At 43.2% G+C, this 12,431-nt stretch overlaps 7 non-coding genes across 7 annotated transcripts; all 7 read right to left on the reverse strand.

Annotated features, from left to right (window-relative positions):
• Positions 1 to 1,142: 1,142 nt before the first annotated feature.
• On the reverse strand, positions 1,143 to 1,215 carry trnaf-gaa (transfer RNA phenylalanine (anticodon GAA)). The gene has a single exon. It is a non-coding gene; the product is annotated as a tRNA-Phe (tRNA).
• A 1,036-nt stretch (positions 1,216 to 2,251) lies between these two features.
• Positions 2,252 to 2,324, reverse strand: trnaf-gaa (transfer RNA phenylalanine (anticodon GAA)). The gene has a single exon. It is a non-coding gene; the product is annotated as a tRNA-Phe (tRNA).
• A 1,026-nt stretch (positions 2,325 to 3,350) lies between these two features.
• Positions 3,351 to 3,423, reverse strand: trnaf-gaa (transfer RNA phenylalanine (anticodon GAA)). Its single transcript has one exon. It is a non-coding gene; the product is annotated as a tRNA-Phe (tRNA).
• A 1,028-nt stretch (positions 3,424 to 4,451) lies between these two features.
• Positions 4,452 to 4,524, reverse strand: trnaf-gaa (transfer RNA phenylalanine (anticodon GAA)). The gene has a single exon. It is a non-coding gene; the product is annotated as a tRNA-Phe (tRNA).
• A 601-nt stretch (positions 4,525 to 5,125) lies between these two features.
• trnaf-gaa (transfer RNA phenylalanine (anticodon GAA)) lies at positions 5,126 to 5,198 on the reverse strand. The gene has a single exon. It is a non-coding gene; the product is annotated as a tRNA-Phe (tRNA).
• Positions 5,199 to 6,895: 1,697 nt separating this feature from the next.
• Positions 6,896 to 6,968, reverse strand: trnaf-gaa (transfer RNA phenylalanine (anticodon GAA)). The gene has a single exon. It is a non-coding gene; the product is annotated as a tRNA-Phe (tRNA).
• Positions 6,969 to 11,775: 4,807 nt separating this feature from the next.
• trnaf-gaa (transfer RNA phenylalanine (anticodon GAA)) lies at positions 11,776 to 11,848 on the reverse strand. The gene has a single exon. It is a non-coding gene; the product is annotated as a tRNA-Phe (tRNA).
• Between the last annotated feature and the right edge of the window lie 583 nt (positions 11,849 to 12,431).

The following is a 12,431-nucleotide window of genomic DNA, read 5'->3' on the forward strand; positions in this document are numbered from 1 at the left end:
CCTTGAAGCCAGAGCATAAAGAAAGAACACATACAAATGCCGAAACCAGGGATCGAACCAGGGACCTTAAGATCTTCAGTCTAACGCTCTCCCAACTGAGCTATTTCGGCAATTCACTCAACTTAATTCTGTGGCACCCTTGACAATTCACATGCATGTGATTCATAATTTTGACACTCAAAATGTACATAATTGCCAGTATGGGGATCGAACCCATAACCTTGGCGTTATTTGCACCACACTCTAACCAACTGAGCTAACCTTCCACTAGCTATTGGGTGCAATTGTTGATATGCACCGAACCTCTGCAAGTGCTGGCGCCTAAACTAACAAATCAACCAACAGCATAGCCTGACAAGACTGGACCCTCTTGGTTGCTTCTTGAGGAAATTCCAAACGGCTGGGGAATTAGCTCAAATTCTTTGCATCCCTGAGGTAGTTGGATCGATGCCTGCATTCTCCAAAAGCACATTATTTTATGGATCCAAGAAAACTCCAGTTCACACTTCATGCAGCCTTGTCTTACGACAACCTACTGTCATGTAAACAATGACATGAAACTGTCATGTAACAATGACAAGCAACTCTCATGTAACACTGATGTCACAATGTCAGATGACAGAGCAAGACATTACTTACTTTCAGAGAGCAGCGTATCACACACTCTAACCAACTGAGCTAACCGGCCGCTGGCTACAGAGCACAATTGTTGAGATGCACGAGCCTCTGCAAGTGCTGGAGCGCAAACTAACAAGTCCACCAACAGCATAGCCTGACAAGACTGGACACTCTTGGTTGCTCCTTGTGGCAATTTCAAACAGCTGGGAATTTGATCAATTGGTATTGTTTTTGCTTAGCATGCTATAGGTAGTGGGATCGATGCCCGCATTCCCCCAAAACAATTTTTTTTGTGGGTCCAAGAAAGCTCCAGTTCACACTTCATGCAGCCTTGTCTTACGACAACCTACTGTCATGTAACAATGACAAGCAACTTTCCTGTAACACTGATGTCAAAATGTCAGATATAAAAGCAAGACATTACTTTCTTTCAGAGAGCAGCGTAGCACACACCATTGAGGCCCACAAACAAAGCTGTGGATAGTTTCCTTGAAGCCAGAGCATAAAGAAAGAACACATACAGATGCCGAAACCAGGGATCGAACCAGGGACCTTTAGATCTTCAGTCTAACGCTCTCCCAACTGAGCTATTTCGGCAATTCACTCAACTTAATTCTGTGGCACCCTTGACAATTCACATGCATGTGATTCATAATTTTGACACTCAAAATGTACATAATTGCCAGTATGGGGATCGAACCCATAACCTTGGCATTATTTGCACCACACTCTAACCAACTGAGCTAACCTTCCACTAGCTATTGGGTGCAATTGTTGATATGCACCGAACCTCTGCAAGTGCTGGCGCCTAAACTAACAAATCAACCAACAGCATAGCCTGACAAGACTGGACCCTCTTGGTTGCTTCTTGAGGAAATTCCAAACGGCTGGGGAATTAGCTCAAATTCTTTGCATCCCTGAGGTAGTTGGATCGATGCCTGCATTCTCCAAAAGCACATTATTTTATGGATCCAAGAAAACTCCAGTTCACACTTCATGCAGCCTTGTCTTACGACAACCTACTGTCATGTAAACAATGACATGAAACTGTCATGTAACAATGACAAGCAACTCTCATGTAACACTGATGTCACAATGTCAGATGACAAAGCAAGACATTACTTACTTTCAGAGAGCAGCGTATCACACACTCTAACCAACTGAGCTAACCGGCCGCTGGCTACAGAGCACAATTGTTGAGATGCACCGAGCCTCTGCAAGTGCTGGAGCGCAAACTAACAAGTCCACCAACAGCATAGCCTGACAAGACTGGACACTCTTGGTTGCTCCTTGTGGCAATTTCAAACAGCTGGGAAATTTGATCAATTGGTATTGTGTTTGCTTAGCATGCTATAGGTAGTGGGATCGATGCCCGCATTCCCCCAAAACACATTTTTTTTGTGGATCCAAGAAAGCTCCAGTTCACACTTCATGCAGCCTTGTCTTACGACAACCTACTGTCATGTAACAATGACAAGCAACTTTCCTGTAACACTGATGTCAAAATGTCAGATATAAAAGCAAGACATTACTTTCTTTCAGAAGAGCAGCGTAGCACACACCATTGAGGCCCACAAACAAAGCTGTGGATAGTTTCCTTGAAGCCAGAGCATAAAGAAAGAACACATACAGATGCCGAAACCAGGGATCGAACCAGGGACCTTTAGATCTTCAGTCTAACGCTCTCCCAACTGAGCTATTTCGGCAATTCACTCAACTTAATTCTGTGGCACCCTTGACAATTCACATGCATGTGACTCATAATTTTGACACTCAAAATGTACATAATTGCCAGTATGGGGATCGAACCCATAACCTTGGCATTATTTGCACCACACTCTAACCAACTGAGCTAACCTTCCACTAGATATTGGGTGCAATTGTTGATATGCACCGAACCTCTGCAAGTGCTGGCGCCTAAACTAACAAATCAACCAACAGCATAGACTGACAAGACTGGACCCTCTTGGTTGCTTCTTGAGGAAATTCCAAACGGCTGGGGAATTAGCTCAAATTCTTTGCATCCCTGAGGTAGTTGGATCGATGCCTGCATTCTCCAAAAGCACATTATTTTATGGATCCAAGAAAACTCCAGTTCACACTTCATGCAGCCTTGTCTTACGACAACCTACTGTCATGTAAACAATGACATGAAACTGTCATGTAAAATGACAAGCAACTCTCATGTAACACTGATGTCACAATGTCAGATGACAAGCAAGACATTACTTACTTTCAGAGAGCAGCGTATCACACACTCTAACCAACTGAGCTAACCGCCGCTGGCTACAGAGCACAATTGTTGAGATGAGCCTCTGCAAGTGCTGGAGCGCAAACTAACAAGTCCACCAACAGCATAGCCTGACAAGACTGGACACTCTTGGTTGCTCCTTGTGGCAATTTCAAACAGCTGGGAAATTTGATCAATTGGTATTGTTTTTGCTTAGCATGCTATAGGTAGTGGGATCGATTCCCGCATTCCCCCAAAACAATTTTTTTGTGGGTCCAAGAAAGCTCCAGTTCACACTTCATGCAGCCTTGTCTTACGACAACCTACTGTCATGTAACAATGACAAGCAACTTTCCTGTAACACTGATGTCAAAATGTCAGATATAAAAGCAAGACATTACTTTCTTTCAGAAGAGCAGCGTAGCACACACCATTGAGGCCCACAAACAAAGCTGTGGATAGTTTCCTTGAAGCCAGAGCATAAAGAAAGAACACATACAGATGCCGAAACCAGGGATCGAACCAGGGACCTTTAGATCTTCAGTCTAACGCTCTCCCAACTGAGCTATTTCGGCAATTCACTCAACTTAATTCTGTGGCACCCTTGACAATTCACATGCATGTGACTCATAATTTTGACACTCAAAATGTACATAATTGCCAGTATGGGGATCGAACCCATAACCTTGGCATTATTTGCACCACACTCTAACCAACTGAGCTAACCTTCCACTAGATATTGGGTGCAATTGTTGATATGCACCGAACCTCTGCAAGTGCTGGCGCCTAAACTAACAAATCAACCAACAGCATAGACTGACAAGACTGGACCCTCTTGGTTGCTTCTTGAGGAAATTCCAAACGGCTGGGGAATTAGCTCAAATTCTTTGCATCCCTGAGGTAGTTGGATCGATGCCTGCATTCTCCAAAAGCACATTATTTTATGGATCCAAGAAAACTCCAGTTCACACTTCATGCAGCCTTGTCTTACGACAACCTACTGTCATGTAAACAATGACATGAAACTGTCATGTAAAATGACAAGCAACTCTCATGTAACACTGATGTCACAATGTCAGATGACAAAGCAAGACATTACTTACTTTCAGAGAGCAGCGTATCACACACTCTAACCAACTGAGCTAACCGTCCGCTGGCTACAGAGCACAATTGTTGAGATGAGCCTCTGCAAGTGCTGGAGCGCAAACTAACAAGTCCACCAACAGCATAGCCTGACAAGACTGGACACTCTTGGTTGCTCCTTGTGGCAATTTCAAACAGCTGGGAAATTTGATCAATTGGTATTGTTTTGCTTAGCATGCTATAGGTAGTGGGATCGATTCCCGCATTCCCCCAAAACAATTTTTTTTGTGGGTCCAAGAAAGCTCCAGTTCACACTTCATGCAGCCTTGTCTTACGACAACCTACTGTCATGTAACAATGACAAGCAACTTTCCTGTAACACTGATGTCAAAATGTCAGATATAAAAGCAAGACATTACTTTCTTTCAGAAGAGCAGCGTAGCACACACCATTGAGGCCCACAAACAAAGCTGTGGATAGTTTCCTTGAAGCCAGAGCATAAAGAAAGAACACATACAGATGCCGAAACCAGGGATCGAACCAGGGACCTTTAGATCTTCAGTCTAACGCTCTCCCAACTGAGCTATTTCGGCAATTCACTCAACTTAATTCTGTGGCACCCTTGACAATTCACATGCATGTGACTCATAATTTTGACACTCAAAATGTACATAATTGCCAGTATGGGGATCGAACCCATAACCTTGGCATTATTTGCACCACACTCTAACCAACTGAGCTAACCTTCCACTAGATATTGGGTGCAATTGTTGATATGCACCGAACCTCTGCAAGTGCTGGCGCCTAAACTAACAAATCAACCAACAGCATAGACTGACAAGACTGGACCCTCTTGGTTGCTTCTTGAGGAAATTCCAAACGGCTGGGGAATTAGCTCAAATTCTTTGCATCCCTGAGGTAGTTGGATCGATGCCTGCATTCTCCAAAAGCACATTATTTTATGGATCCAAGAAAACTCCAGTTCACACTTCATGCAGCCTTGTCTTACGACAACCTACTGTCATGTAACAATGACAAGCAACTTTCCTGTAACACTGATGTCAAAATGTCAGATGAAAAAGCAAGACATTACTTACTTTAAGAGGAGCAGCGTAGCACACACCATTGAGGCCCACAAACAAAGCTGTGGATAGTTTCCTTGAAGCCAAAGCATAAAGAAAGAACACATACAGATGCCTAAACCAGGGATCGAACCAGGGACCTTTAGATCTTCAGTCTAACGCTCTCCCAACTGAGCTATTTCGGCAATTCACTCAACTTAATTCTGTGGCACCCTTGACAATTCACATGCATGTGACTCATAATTTTGACACTCAAAATGTACATAATTGCCAGTATGGGGATCGAACCCATAACCTTGGCATTATTTGCACCACACTCTAACCAACTGAGCTAACCTTCCACTAGATATTGGGTGCAATTGTTGATATGCACCGAACCTCTGCAAGTGCTGGCGCCTAAACTAACAAATCAACCAACAGCATAGATTGACAAGACTGGACCCTCTTGGTTGCTTCTTGAGGAAATTCCAAACGGCTGGGGAATTAGCTCAAATTCTTTGCATCCCTGAGGTAGTTGGATCGATGCCCGCATTCTCCAAAAGCACATTATTTTATGGATCCAAGAAAACTCCAGTTCACACTTCATGCAGCCTTGTCTTACGACAACCTACTGTCATGTAAACAATGACATGAAACTGTCATGTAAAAATGACAAGCAACTCTCATGTAACACTGATGTCACAATGTCAGATGACAGAGCAAGACATTACTTACTTTCAGAGAGCAGCGTATCACACACTCTAACCAACTGAGCTAACCGTCCGCTGGCTACAGAGCACAATTGTTGAGATGAGCCTCTGCAAGTGCTGGAGCGCAAACTAACAAGTCCACCAACAGCATAGCCTGACAAGACTGGACACTCTTGGTTGCTCCTTGTGGCAATTTCAAACAGCTGGGAAATTTGATCAATTGGTATTGTTTTTGCTTAGCATGCTATAGGTAGTGGGATCGATTCCCGCATTCCCCCAAAACAATTTTTTTGTGGGTCCAAGAAAGCTCCAGTTCACACTTCATGCAGCCTTGTCTTACGACAACCTACTGTCATGTAACAATGACAAGCAACTTTCCTGTAACACCGATGTCAAAATGTCAGATATAAAAGCAAGACATTACTTTCTTTCAGAAGAGCAGCGTAGCACACACCATTGAGGCCCACAGACAAAGCTGTGGATAGTTTCCTTGAAGCCAGAGCATAAAGAAAGAACACATACAGATGCCGAAACCAGGGATCGAACCAGGGACCTTTAGATCTTCAGTCTAACGCTCTCCCAACTTAGCTATTTCGGCAATTCACTCAACTTAATTCTGTAGCACCCTTGACAATTCACATGCATGTGATTCATAATTTTGACACTCAAAATGTTCATAATTGCCAGTATGGGGATCGAACCCATAACCTTGGCATTATTTGCACCACACTCTAACCAACTGAGCTAACCTTCCACTAGTTATTAGGTGCAATTGTTGATATGCACCGAACCTCTGCAAGTGCTGGCGCCTAAACTAACAAATCAACCAACAGCATAGACTGACAAGACTGGACCCTCTTGGTTGCTTCTTGAGGAAATTCCAAACGGCTGGGGAATTAGCTCAAATTCTTTGCATCCCTGAGGTAGTTGGATCGATGCCTGCATTCTCCAAAAGCACATTATTTTATGGATCCAAGAAAACTCCAGTTCACACTTCATGCAGCCTTGTCTTACGACAACCTACTGTCATGTAACAATGACAAGCAACTTTCCTGTAACACTGATGTCAAAATGTCAGATGAAAAAGCAAGACATTACTTACTTTAAGAGGAGCAGCGTAGCACACACCATTGAGGCCCACAAACAAAGCTGTGGATAGTTTCCTTGAAGCCAAAAGAAAGAACACATACAGATGCCGAAACCAGGGATCGAACCAGGGACCTTTAGATCTTCAGTCTAACGCTCTCCCAACTGAGCTATTTCGGCAATTCACTCAACTTAATTCTGTGGCACCCTTGACAATTCACATGCATGTGACTCATAATTTTGACACTCAAAATGTACATAATTGCCAGTATGGGGATCGAACCCATAACCTTGGCATTATTTGCACCACACTCTAACCAACTGAGCTAACCTTCCACTAGTTATTGGGTGCAATTGTTGATATGCACCGAACCTCTGCAAGTGCTGGCGCCTAAACTAACAAATCAACCAACAGCATAGACTGACAAGACTGGACCCTCTTGGTTGCTTCTTGAGGAAATTCCAAACGGCTGGGGAATTAGCTCAAATTCTTTGCATCCCTGAGGTAGTTGGATCGATGCCTGCATTCTCCAAAAGCACATTATTTTATGGATCCAAGAAAACTCCAGTTCACACTTCATGCAGCCTTGTCTTACGACAACCTACTGTCATGTAACAATAACAAGCAACTTTCCTGTAACACTGATGTCAAAATGTCAGATGAAAAAGCAAGACATTACTTACTTTAAGAGGAGCAGCGTAGCACACACCATTGAGGCCCACAAACAAAGCTGTGGATAGTTTCCTTGAAGCCAAAGCATAAAGAAAGAACACATACAGATGCCGAAACCAGGGATCGAACCAGGAACCTTTAGATCTTCAGTCTAACGCTCTCCCAACTGAGCTATTTTGGCAATTCACTCAACTTAATTCTGTGGCACCCTTGACAATTCACATGCATGTGACTCATAATTTTGACACTCAAAATGTACATAATTGACAGTATGGGGATCGAACCCATAACCTTGGCATTATTTGCACCACACTCTAACCAACTGAGCTAACCTTCCACTAGATATTGGGTGCAATTGTTGATATGCACCGAACCTCTGCAAGTGCTGGCGCCTAAACTAACAAATCAACCAACAGCATAGACTGACAAGACTGGACCCTCTTGGTTGCTTCTTGAGGAAATTCCAAACGGCTGGGGAATTAGCTCAAATTCTTTGCATCCCTGAGGTGGTTGGATCGATGCCTGCATTCTCCAAAAGCACATTATTTTATGGATCCAAGAAAACTCCAGTTCACACTTCATGCAGCCTTGTCTTACGACAACCTACTGTCATGTAACAATGACAAGCAACTTTCCTGTAACACTGATGTCAAAATGTCAGATGAAAAAGCAAGACATTACTTACTTTAAGAGGAGCAGCGTAGCACACACCATTGAGGCCCACAAACAAAGCTGTGGATAGTTTCCTTGAAGCCAAAGCATAAAGAAAGAACACATACAGATGCCGAAACCAGGGATCGAACCAGGGACCTTTGGATCTTCAGTCTAACGCTCTCCCAACTGAGCTATTTCGGCAATTCACTCAACTTAATTCTGTGGCACCCTTGACAATTCACATGCATGTGACTCATAATTTTGACACTCAAAATGTACATAATTGCCAGTAATGGGATCGAACCCATAACCTTGGCATTATTTGCACCACACTCTAACCAACTGAGCTAACCTTCCACTAGATATTGGGTGCAATTGTTGATATGCACCGAACCTCTGCAAGTGCTGGCGCCTAAACTAACAAATCAACCAACAGCATAGATTGACAAGACTGGACCCTCTTGGTTGCTTCTTGAGGAAATTCCAAACGGCTGGGGAATTAGCTCAAATTCTTTGCATCCCTGAGGTAGTTGGATCGATGCCCGCATTCTCCAAAAGCACATTATTTTATGGATCCAAGAAAACTCCAGTTCACACTTCATGCAGCCTTGTCTTACGACAACCTACTGTCATGTAAACAATGACATGAAACTGTCAAGTAAAAATGACAAGCAACTCTCATGTAACAATGTCAGATGACAGATCAAGACATTACTTACTTTCAGAGAGCAGCGTATCACACACTCTAACCAACTGAGCTAACCGTCCGCTGGCTACAGAGCACAATTGTTGAGATGAGCCTCTGCAAGTGCTGGAGCGCAAACTAACAAGTCCACCAACAGCATAGCCTGACAAGACTGGACACTCTTGGTTGCTCCTTGTGGCAATTTCAAACAGCTGGGAAATTTGATCAATTGGTATTGTTTTTGCTTAGCATGCTATAGGTAGTGGGATCGATTCCCGCATTCCCCGAAAACAATTTTTTTTGTGGGTCCAAGAAAGCTCCAGTTCACACTTCATGCAGCCTTGTCTTACGACAACCTACTGTCATGTAACAATGACAAGCAACTTTCCTGTAACACCGATGTCAAAATGTCAGATATAAAAGCAAGACATTACTTTCTTTCAGAAGAGCAGCGTAGCACACACCATTGAGGCCCACAGACAAAGCTGTGGATAGTTTCCTTGAAGCCAGAGCATAAAGAAAGAACACATACAGATGCCGAAACCAGGTATCGAACCAGGGACCTTTAGATGTTCAGTCTAACGCTCTCCCAACTGAGCTATTTCGGCAATGCACTCAACTTGATTCTGTAGCACCCTTGACAATTCACATGCATGTGATACATAATTTTGACACTCAAAATGTACATAATTGCCAGTATGGGGATCGAACCCATAACCTTGGCATTATTTGCACCACACTCTAACCAACTGAGCTAACCTTCCACTAGTTATTGGGTGCAATTGTTGATATGCACCGAACCTCTGCAAGTGCTGGCGCCTAAACTAACAAATCAACCAACAGCATAGACTGACAAGACTGGACCCTCTTGGTTGCTTCTTGAGGAAATTCCAAACGGCTGGGGAATTAGCTCAAATTCTTTGCATCCCTGAGGTAGTTGGATCGATGCCTGCATTCTCCAAAAGCACATTATTTTATGGATCCAAGAAAACTCCAGTTCACACTTCATGCAGCCTTGTCTTACGACAACCTACTGTCATGTAACAATAACAAGCAACTTTCCTGTAACACTGATGTCAAAATGTCAGATGAAAAAGCAAGACATTACTTACTTTAAGAGGAGCAGCGTAGCACACACCATTGAGGCCCACAAACAAAGCTGTGGATAGTTTCCTTGAAGCCAAAGCATAAAGAAAGAACACATACAGATGCCGAAACCAGGGATCAAACCAGGAACCTTTAGATCTTCAGTCTAACGCTCTCCCAACTGAGCTATTTTGGCAATTCACTCAACTTAATTCTGTGGCACCCTTGACAATTCACATGCATGTGACTCATAATTTTGACACTCAAAATGTACATAACTGACAGTATGGGGATCGAACCCATAAACTTGGCATTATTTGCACCACACTCTAACCAACTGAGCTAACCTTCCACTATATATTGGGTGCAATTGTTGATATGCACCGAACCTCTGCAAGTGCTGGCGCCTAAACTAACAAATCAACCAACAGCATAGATTGACAAGACTGGACCCTCTTGGTTGCTTCTTGAGGAAATTCCAAACGGCTGGGGAATTAGCTCAAATTCTTTGCATCCCTGAGGTAGTTGGATCGATGCCCGCATTCTCCAAAAGCACATTATTTTATGGATCCAAGAAAACTCCAGTTCACACTTCATGCAGCCTTGTCTTACGACAACCTACTGTCATGTAAACAATGACATGAAACTGTCATGTAAAAATGACAAGCAACTCTCATGTAACAATGTCAGATGACAGAGCAAGACATTACTTACTTTCAGAGAGCAGCGTATCACACACTCTAACCAACTGAGCTAACCGTCCGCTGGCTAGAGAGCACAATTGTTGAGATGAGCCTCTGCAAGTGCTGGAGCGCAAACTAACAAGTCCACCAACAGCATAGCCTGACAAGACTGGACACTCTTGGTTGCTCCTTGTGGCAATTTCAAACAGCTGGGAAATTTGATCAATTGGTATTGTTTTTGCCTAGCATGCTATAGGTAGTGGGATCGATTCCCGCATTCCCCCAAAACAATTTTTTTTGTGGGTCCAAGAAAGCTCCAGTTCACACTTCATGCAGCCTTGTCTTACGACAACCTACTGTCATGTAACAATGACAAGCAACTTTCCTGTAACACCGATGTCAAAATGTCAGATATAAAAGCAAGACATTACTTTCTTTCAGAAGAGCAGCGTAGCACACACCATTGAGGCCCACAGACAAAGCTGTGGATAGTTTCCTTGAAGCCAGAGCATAAAGAAAGAACACATACAGATGCCGAAACCAGGGATCGAACCAGGGACCTTTAGATCTTCAGTCTAACGCTGTCCCAACTGAGCAATTTCAGCAATTCACTCAACTTGATTCTGTAGCACCCTTGACAATTCACATGCATGTGATTCATAATTTTGACACTCAAAATGTACATAATTGCCAGTATGGGGATCGAACCCATAACCTTGGCATTATTTGCACCACACTCTAAACAACTGAGCTAACCTTCCACTAGTTATTGGGTGCAATTGTTGATATGCACCGAACCTCTGCAAGTGCTGGCGCCTAAACTAACAAATCAACCAACAGCATAGACTGACAAGACTGGACCCTCTTGGTTGCTTCTTGAGGAAATTCCAAACGGCTGGGGAATTAGCTCAAATTCTTTGCATCCCTGAGGTAGTTGGATCGATGCCTGCATTCTCCAAAAGCACATTATTTTATGGATCCAAGAAAACTCCAGTTCACACTTCATGCAGCCTTGTCTTACGACAACCTACTGTCATGTAACAATGACAAGCAACTTTCCTGTAACACTGATGTCAAAATGTCAGATGAAAAAGCAAGACATTACTTACTTTAAGAGGAGTAGCGTAGCACACACCATTGAGGCCCACAAACAAAGCTGTGGATAGTTTCCTTGAAGCCAAAGCATAAAGAAAGAACACATACAGATGCCGAAACCAGGGATCGAACCAGGGACCTTTAGATCTTCAGTCTAACGCTCTCCCAACTGAGCTATTTCAGCAATTCACTCAACTTAATTCTGTGGCACCCTTGACAATTCACATGCATGTGACTCATAATTTTGACACTCAAAATGTACATAATTGCCAGTATGGGGATCGAACCCATAACCTTGGCATTATTTGCACCACACTCTAACCAACTGAGCTAACCTTCCACTAGATATTGGGTGCAATTGTTGATATGCACCGAACCTCTGCAAGTGCTGGCGCCTAAACTAACAAATCAACCAACAGCATAGATTGACAAGACTGGACCCTCTTGGTTGCTTCTTGAGGAAATTCCAAACGGCTGGGGAATTAGCTCAAATTCTTTGCATCCCTGAGGTAGTTGGATCGATGCCCGCATTCTCCAAAAGCACATTATTTTATGGATCCAAGAAAACTCCAGTTCACACTTCATGCAGCCTTGTCTTACGACAACCTACTGTCATGTAAACAATGACATGAAACTGTCATGTAAAAATGACAAGCAACTCTCATGTAACACTGATGTCACAATGTCAGATGACAGAGCAAGACATTACTTACTTTCAGAGAGCAGCGTATCACACACTCTAACCAACTGAGCTAACCGTCCGCTGG

The sequence above is a fragment of the Oncorhynchus kisutch genome, linkage group LG11, assembly GCF_002021735.2.
Source record: "Oncorhynchus kisutch isolate 150728-3 linkage group LG11, Okis_V2, whole genome shotgun sequence".
Lineage (NCBI taxonomy): Eukaryota > Metazoa > Chordata > Actinopteri > Salmoniformes > Salmonidae > Oncorhynchus > Oncorhynchus kisutch.